Below are 8,765 nucleotides of genomic sequence, written 5' to 3'. Positions count from 1 at the left end.
CAAGGCCAATACAAAATAGTGCCATGCAGTAGCTGTGAAATATTAACAAAGTTCTAAGATATGTTTAGGTCTAGAAAATGTCATAGGTACTGTTTTTGTTGTTTTAATTAAACTTGTTTTTTTAACTTCTGCAGAAGGAAGATAGAAAATTGTGTTGACTATCTCAAAAACTAAAAGCTGTATCAGCTTTTTACAGTTTGAAGGAACAAAAGAAATTTTGAATGGGAAATCTCACAAATGTCACGGTAAATCAGGATCATCTGAAATGATGAAGGAGTAAAATTAATGAAATATCATTAAACTCCTACACTAACTGTGATTAATAATTTCTCATAATTATTAAAATATATTTCACAATTCTTGTTTAAAAAAAGGTTTATATTTTATTTTATTTTATTTTTTTTTTGCGTTATGCGGGCCTCTCACTGTTGTGGCCAGACGCGCAGGCTCAGCGGCCATGGCTCACGGGCCCAGCCGCTCCGCGGCATGTGGGATCCTCCCAGACCTGGGCACGAACCCGTGTCCCCTGCATCGGCAGGCGGACTCTCAACCACTGCGCCACCAGGGAAGCCCAAAAGAAAAGGTTTATATTTTAGAAGGGCTATAAAATAAGTTATTTTTTGCCCAGCAAAGAGCCCTTATCTCTTTTCATTGAATGGTAGAAAAATATAGCATTTAATTCCTTAACATTAGGAAAATTAGAGTAAGGCCACATATAATCTATTTTTTAAAAAACAGCATTCTTGAAATATACTATATATTATATAAAGTTTACTTTTTTAAAGTATGCATTTCAGTGGTTTTAGTCCTTAGTATATTCACAAAGTTGTGCATCAATCACCACTAATTCCAGAACATTTTCATCTCCAAGAAAAAGACAAATCTATACTCATAAGGAGTTACTCTCCATCCCCTGCCCAGACCCCATGTCCCTGGCAACCATTGATCCAATTTTTGTTCTATAGATTTGCCTTTTCCGGACAGGCCACATGTAAAGTTTTTGCTTAACCCGATTAGTTAATTTCTGGATTCCATTTTTTGCAGGTAGCTTTTCTTGTCAGCAAAATGAAAGAGACTTAAAACATAGTATCTGACCCCCCTCAAAAGTTATTTTAGGTTCAAATGATTTATTTCAGCTTCCATTTAATTGAAGCCAATTTCTCATTAGATACCTTGGGGGACATTACTACCAACTACATAAATAAAAAGGATTATAAAGGAATACTATGAACAATTATATGCCAATAAATTAGATAGCTTAGATGGAATGGACAAAGTCCTAGAAAGATGAAAACTACCATCAAGAAAGTGAAAAACAACTCACAGAATAAAATATTTGCAAATTGTACCTCTTATATAGGAATTATATCCAAAATATATAAAGAACTATATATATAATAAAATTCAGTATTTTTTAAAATTTATTTAATTTATTTATTTTTGGCTGTGTTGGATCTTTTTTTTTTTGCCGTACGCGAGCCTCTCACTGTTGTGGCCTCTCCCGCTGCGGAGCACAGGCTCCGGACGCGCAGGCTCAGTGGCCATGGCTCACGGGCCCAGCCGCTCCGCGGCATGTGGGATCTTCCCAGACTGGGGCACGAACCCGTGTCCCCTGCATCGGCAGGCAGACTCTCAACCACTGCGCCACCAGGGAAGCCCCAGTGTATCTTTTTTTATGAGCAAGGAAATCTTTACATGAAGCACCTGCTAATGACTTCTTTTGGTCTCATTGGCCAGTTTGAGGCAAATGTCCATCTTTGAACCAGTTACTGGCACAGGAATAGGATTTCCCTGATTGAGTTAGACTAGTCATTGGAATGAAATGGAGGTTAGGTAGGCAACGATCATATCATCACAAAGGACTTCCAAAGGAAATTCTAGTTCCTATTATAGAATAGAGAATAGATGACAATCAGGCAAAAACCGCAGATATCTCCTTTGCCATCAGAAACAGCTGCAATGTGGTGAGAAAAACGATTAACTTGGTTACTGGACTCTGCCGCTACATTACTGGGTGCCACGTCGTGCCACTTGCAGTCTTATTTCCCTGACCAGGGATCAAAGTGTGTCCCCTGCAGTGGCAGCGCGGAGTCTTAACCACTGGACCACTAGGGCATTCCAGGCCCTTAGTTTCTTCCAATAAAGTGGTTCCTTCCAGCTTTGAAATACGGCAATTAGCATATATATTGCCTTCTAGCAATGGAAAACAGCTCACATGCTTTTCTGCAACTCAAAGAACATAAAAACAACCTTGGTAACTATCATTCAAAATCTTATTACCCTGATATATATGTACCGTAAGACTCCTATATCATCAGAAACATAGGTGATTGAGTAATAAAAGCTGCCTAAATCACGCAGTTTAGTCTGTATTTTTGCTTGCTAAGTGCTAGTCTTTCTTCTGCCCTGATTTTACTTGGGGAACTGAGTGGTCATACTTGCCTCCCAACATTCGTTCTATTTTAAATGATTGATCTAAGCCCCTGTTCTCAGTCCCAGTGCTTTGAACATTGTTGACTCCACTATCCCAACCTGAGAAGTAGGCACTTGACTGAGACTTGGCCACTCAGACTATTCCATCCCTCTGGCCACAGGGGTTGGTTCAAGGATGGCTAAGTGACCCAGGTCGGTCCCATGAGAGTCTGTTCATGACTTTTGCTGGGAAAGAGAATCTCTCTTTTTCCAGGGTTGCCCATCTGTTAAGTTATAAACCTGGAGCTCTGGTCGTCGTCTTTGGTATCAATGGAGAGAACCTGCCCAAGAATTAAACACATAAGAAAGAAGAAAGAGAATCCTGATGATCTTGATAGCATCATTTGAGCAACTGGATTCAGTCTCTGGACTTGTCAGTTGTGTGAACCCCTAAATTCCTTTTTTTTTTGGCTTATATTGATTTAAGCTGGGTTTCTGTAACTTGTAACCCAAAGAGACCTGGCTAATAAAGACAAATTCCTTGCTTACAGTTTGAAATAGATGCTCTGATGCTGTATAAATATGAGAGTAAAATCTGGACATAGACAAAAGGAAATGGGTTCAGAAATAGCCGCATATGAAGTGAAAAAAATAGTTTACTCAATAGCTAGTGCACCCCCTTTTCTTTCCCTGTTTGTTTTTTTATCTACCATAAGCAAGGAAGCAGGACACCTTATGGGTCTTTGAAAAAGCCTAACGACTGGGTGTCTGTTTTGTGTCTAAGCTGCAGCTGGGTGTGAAAAAGAAACAAAGATCTTGTCTCAAACTTGGTAACGTTGTACTGTGGGAATCCACACCCACAGCTCAGACTCTGTGACTCTGTCTAATTAACTGTGGTCTCTGAGTCTTGGTTTCATTACCCATAAAAAGAGGCAGCTGGACTAAGATCCCTTCTAGTATTAATGTCCCAAGATCCTATTGCAGAGCTCCCAAGGGAGGCTATAGGAGAAATGTGTGTCACGTGGAGAGACCCTACCTAGGGTTGGTGAGGCTTGGTTTGTCAATTCCAAAATGGAAGCGGATCAGTGGTGGGTGTGGTTCTCTGAAAATGCAGCATGGTTGAAATGAATCAATGTGGGCATTCTTTGATGAATGTTCTTGTTTTATGTGCATATCAATTCTGCTTTTCAGACCAGTCAGACCAGGCCCCCAAGTCTAGCCAGCGGGCTGTTGATCTCACCTTGACTCTGAGAACTGGGAAAGCCTGGGATGAACCTGGCATCATGCGAAACTACATCGAGGGGCTCAACAAGGTCATCAAATCAATCTCTCGGGCTTCCCTGGTGGCACAGTGGTTGAGAGTCCGCCTGCCGATGCAGGGGACATGGGTTCATGCCCCGGTCCGGGAAGATCCCACATGCCGCGGAGTGGCTGGGCCCGTGAGCCATGGCCGCTGAGCCTGCGCGTCCGGAGCCTGTTGCTCTGCAATGTGAGAGGCCCGTGTACCGAAAAAAAAAAAAAAATCAATCTCTCCTCTTCTCTCTCCCCCTCTGTGTCTCTGTCTCTCTCTCCCCAACTCCTCATTCCCACTTGGTTTTTGCCTGTCAGCTTCATTCTCAGGAAGGCTTTCCCCACATGGAGACAGAAATGGCAACCAGCAGTTCCAGAAAAAGACCCAAGGCAGACATTAAATGGCCCTGCTTCTACCCCTGAACCAGCTGGGCTGAAGAGGCACAAAACCTCCATCCACTAACCCTGTCCACAGTGTTTGAATTTTATTCGGAGGAACAAAGGAGGAATCTTAAAACATTTGAGTAAGGGGTTGACATGGTCAGATCTGTGCATCAGGGAGGAGTCTGGCTGAGGTACAGGGATTGGGGCAACAGAGGAGATGGAGCTAGAGAGACTTGTTAGAGGCTCTTGGAATCATTCTGGGCAGAAGTGAGCAGGGGTTGAACTAGAGTACAGTAAGTCCCCTATATAGGAACGAGTTCTGTTCCGAGAGCGTTTCTAAGTCCAACAAAGTTAGCCTTAGGTACCCAACTAACACAATCGGCTATATAGTACTGTACTGTAATAGTTTTATAATACTTTTAACACAAGCAATACACAAAAAATAAAACATTTTTAATATTACAATACAGTACCTTGAAAAGTACAGTAGTACAGTACCACAGCTGGTATAGAGGGGCTGGCCTCAAGTGAACAGGCAAGAAGAGTTACTGACTAGAGGAGGGAGAAGAGGGAGGAGATGATAGAGCTGAAAGATCGTCAGCAATAGGAGATGGAGGGCAAGCTGCAATTTCACGTGAACTAACTTACGTGATTGGACATGCGAACACATGTTTGAATCTTTGAAGGTTCACAACTTGAAGGTTCATAGGTAGGGGACTTACTGTAATGGCAGTTGGGACGGAGGATGTATCAGTCAGGAAAGAAACTGGTGTCAGCAGAGTGGAAAAGAGTTGCTGGTTGAGGGAAGGTGGGAGGGAGACCCAAGAAGGAGGAGATATGGGGATATATGTATATGTATAGCTGATTCACTTTGTTGTAAAGCAGAAACTAACACACCATTGTAAAGCAATTATACTCTAAAAAGACGTTAAAAAAAAAAAAAGAGTTGCTGGTTGATTAGCAGCATTGGGAAAGAAAGAAGTGTTGTTTATCGAATGCCAACCACGAGTTGGGCCCTGGGCCTGGCAGTCTGGTGGAAGAGCTGGACCTGTAAACAATTACTATCCAATGTACTAATCACTGTGAGAGAGGGATGCATCGGGAGCCACTAGTACAGGGGAGAAAAGAAAGCATTTGAGGAGTGGCTGTGTGGGGGAGGGAGGTATGAGTCCTTAGCAAACAAGGACTAAGACACTGCAGGCCTGCGCCAAAGGCAAAGAATAGAGTCCAGAAATATTGTCGGCCAGAAAAACCACATCCAAACGAAAGATATTTGTTTTGGCTGTGTTGGGTGTTGGTTGCTGCGCGGGGTCCTCCTCTAGTTGCGGCGAGTGGGGGCCACTCTTCGTTGCAGTGAGTGGGTTTCTCATTGGGTGGCTTCTCTTGTTGCAGAGCACGGGCTCTAGGTGCACAGGCTTCAGCAGTTGTGGCGCATGGGCTTAGTTGCTCTGCGGCATGTGGGATCTTCCCAAACCGGGACTCGAACCTGTGTCCCCTGCATTGGCAGGTGGATTCTTAACCACTGCGCCCCCAGGAAAGCCCCAAAGATATATTTAATTTTGCTCATCTAACATTTTTAGAAATGTTTGAATTGGTTGCCAATGTAAAAAGATCCGGAGCTTTCATTTAAAAATCCATATTTCTAACTTGTCTTGAAAAACCAGAAGCACCAGAAGGTTTAGCTACACAGTGCCCTCATTCTTGCCCAGTGACAAAGGGCTAGAGCAGCTGCCGTCCCTCCAGTCCCTATTAGAACTCACCTGGCCTGCATCAGCAATTCGTGTTACCCATGGTGGCTTAAAGATGGCTGCAAATTCTTTGTAACTCTCTGCATCAAAAGGAGGAGTTAATCTTCCCTCTCCTGGGATCTGGGCTGGTCCTGTAACTGCTTAACTAAAAGAATGTGGTGGAAGGAACCCTATGCAAATCACAGGCCTATCCTCTTGGAGCATTCTCTCAGGACACTCCCTTTCCAAACTCTAAAATAATGAGAGCTAATAAAGCAGTTATCGTTTTAAGTCATCAAGTTTTGGAATGGTTTACTCCGTACAGGTAACTGGAACACCAACCTCCACTCCTTCCCTTGTAGACATCCGAGGGCTCAGCCTCTGGACCAGAGGAATGAGGGAGCATGTTGAGCTTGGGTGATGATGAACAGCAAGGCCAGAAGGGTGGATGGGGGAAGATCATGAAGGGCTTTTGATGCCATGCTGAGGGAGTTTCAGTGTTTTCCCAGAAATGTTCAGGAGCTGGTAGCGTTTTGTAAGGTCGGCATAGTATGACTGGGGCGGTGACTCTAGTGATGCTGTAGAACAGGGGTCCCCAACCCCTGGACCATGGACTGGTACCGGTCCATGGCCTGTTAGGAACCAGGCTGCACAGCAGGAGTTGAGCGGAGGGCGAGCAAGTGAAGCTTCATCTGTATTTACAGCCGCTCCCCATCGCTCACATTACCGCCTAAGCTCCGCCTCCTGCCAGCATTATGGTGAGTTATATAATTATTTTATTATGTATTACAATAATTTAAGTAATAGAAATAAAGTGCACAATAAATGTGATGTGCTTGAATCATCCCAAAACCATCCCCTCCCGCCCTGGTCTGTGGAAAAATTGTCTTCCACGAAACCAGTCCCTGGTAGAAGATGAATCAGAAGAAGGCGATCGGTCAGGGAGCTAGCACCATGGTCCAAGCAGCGCAGCTCAGGCGGTGGTGGTGGGCATGGAGAGAAAGGGAGAGATTCAAGTTCAAGACTTTCTCCTCTTGTGAGGCTCTCCCTGAGGTCCTAATGGGACATGCCGGTCGAGCCATGGAGTTGCTAGTCAGAACTAGGGAGCACAGGCAGTAGGACTGAGCCACAGAGACAGACTGGGGACTGTCAGAGTTTGAACTTGTGGATGTGGAAGAGATGGTGTAGGGAGATTGGGTGCATTGGAAGAGGTGGTGTCCTGGGAGCATCCTACAGACAGTTGTGTTAAGCAAAGGGAGAGACACCCTGCAGGGGACTGAGAGAAAACTTCAGAGCAAAGAAGGGAACCAGGAGATGGTGGGGCCCAGACACAAAAGAAAGGAAAGATTCTAGAGGAAGGGAGTGGTAGGTAGCATCAGATGATCACCAGAACGTGCTCATTTGATGTAATGATCAGGAGATCACTGGTGGCTGAGGCAAGGGCACGTCTGTGCGGAAAGGTGGGAACAGAAGCCAGACTCATGAGACTAAGTAGGAAATGAGGAAGTGAAGACAGTAAGTGTAAACAACTCTTTCAAGAAACTTGATTGTGAACCGTAAGACAGAGATAGGGAAGTGGTTTGAGGTTGCCGAGTTGAGAGAGGTTCCCCCAAAGACCCAGGGGAACTCAGCTTGTTTTTAGATACTGAAGAGAGAGGGTCTGTGGAGAGGAGAACTTGGCAGTGCAGGAGAAAGGGGTTAAACGATGGAGTGAGGTCACTGAGGAAGTGGGAAGGAATGTGTCCCAAGAGGGAGGCATCAGCCTTGGGCCCTAGGAGGACACCTCCCCTGTAACGACAGCCTATGGTTGTTTCTAGGAGCTGGAGATGTTGTTGCTGTTGGGAGTAAAGGGGTTGAAAGAATTCTTGCCTCTTTTCTCCATAAAATAGGAGCAGTGATCATCTCATAAAGGTAAGGAAGGCAGCCTGAGGAGGTGGCTGGCGAGAAGTGGCCGGCAAGGTTGGCTTAGACCTGAGCCTGTGGACAAGGCATGTTTACGTGCCTCCTGCTTAAGGCCAGGATTGTTCCTGAATGTGGGTCAGGGCGGAGCCTGAAGGTGGATGGGGGACCACAACTGTGAGAAGGCCTGGGGGCCACAGGGGCAGGGTCCAGGCTGTCAGAGTAACTTCTTGCAAATGAGACCCTGTCACTCCTTTACTTAAAGACTTGCATAGGGAGCAAACTCCTTGAGAAGACACAGCTTGAGGTCCCTCATGAGCTGCCTCCCGGGGATTTTCCCAGCTTCACCACTTTCCCCTTCATCCCAAGCCCCTGAGCTCCAGCCATGGTGAAGAGCTCACCATTCCCTTAAAATGTCATTGTCCCTTCCTCGCTTTTCTTCCTCTCTCTTCTCTGCTTGGCAAACTCTTATTCAAGACCCAGTATAAGTGTAATTTCATTCACCCGTTCCACCACCATCTACGGACCATGCTTCCATCCTGGTTCGCCCTCCAGATCTCACTGCTCTTGGCTTTTGTGCCCTCCTCTGCTTCGGGAGGTCGACTGGTGTTGGGGAAATGAATAAAGCAGTCTTGTTCAGGCTTCAGAGGCAGAAGCAGGCCTCTGACCGACCTGTAACCCTGCCTGGACTGCGGGCTTACTTGCACACGCAACAATTGCTGCTCGCAAGTCAAGCAGCGCTTACTATAAGAAAGGGAGTGGGTCTTGGAATTCCTTGAGCCCTGGGGACCTGGCCAGTCCCCCAGGGTCTGGAAAATCTTGTGACCCACATGGTGAAACCAACAGCATTATTAAAGTAAACTCAGACCTCCATCTTTGCACGCAGACTGATCATATCAGTTTGCGGCCTGGAATTATAAACGGAAGCCCCCAGAACTCCAATCTGAAGTCTCACCCGTGGGGTGTACGAACCGCCCGGGACCCTTCCCAACTGGGGCTCCAGATCGCTGTCACTTGGAACTTCCCAGCTGTTACTTGGATCTGGAAGTAGGT

Source organism: Delphinus delphis, chromosome 15 (assembly GCF_949987515.2).
Source record: "Delphinus delphis chromosome 15, mDelDel1.2, whole genome shotgun sequence".
Classification (NCBI taxonomy): domain Eukaryota; kingdom Metazoa; phylum Chordata; class Mammalia; order Artiodactyla; family Delphinidae; genus Delphinus; species Delphinus delphis.
This window is presented reverse-complemented; position numbering follows the sequence as displayed.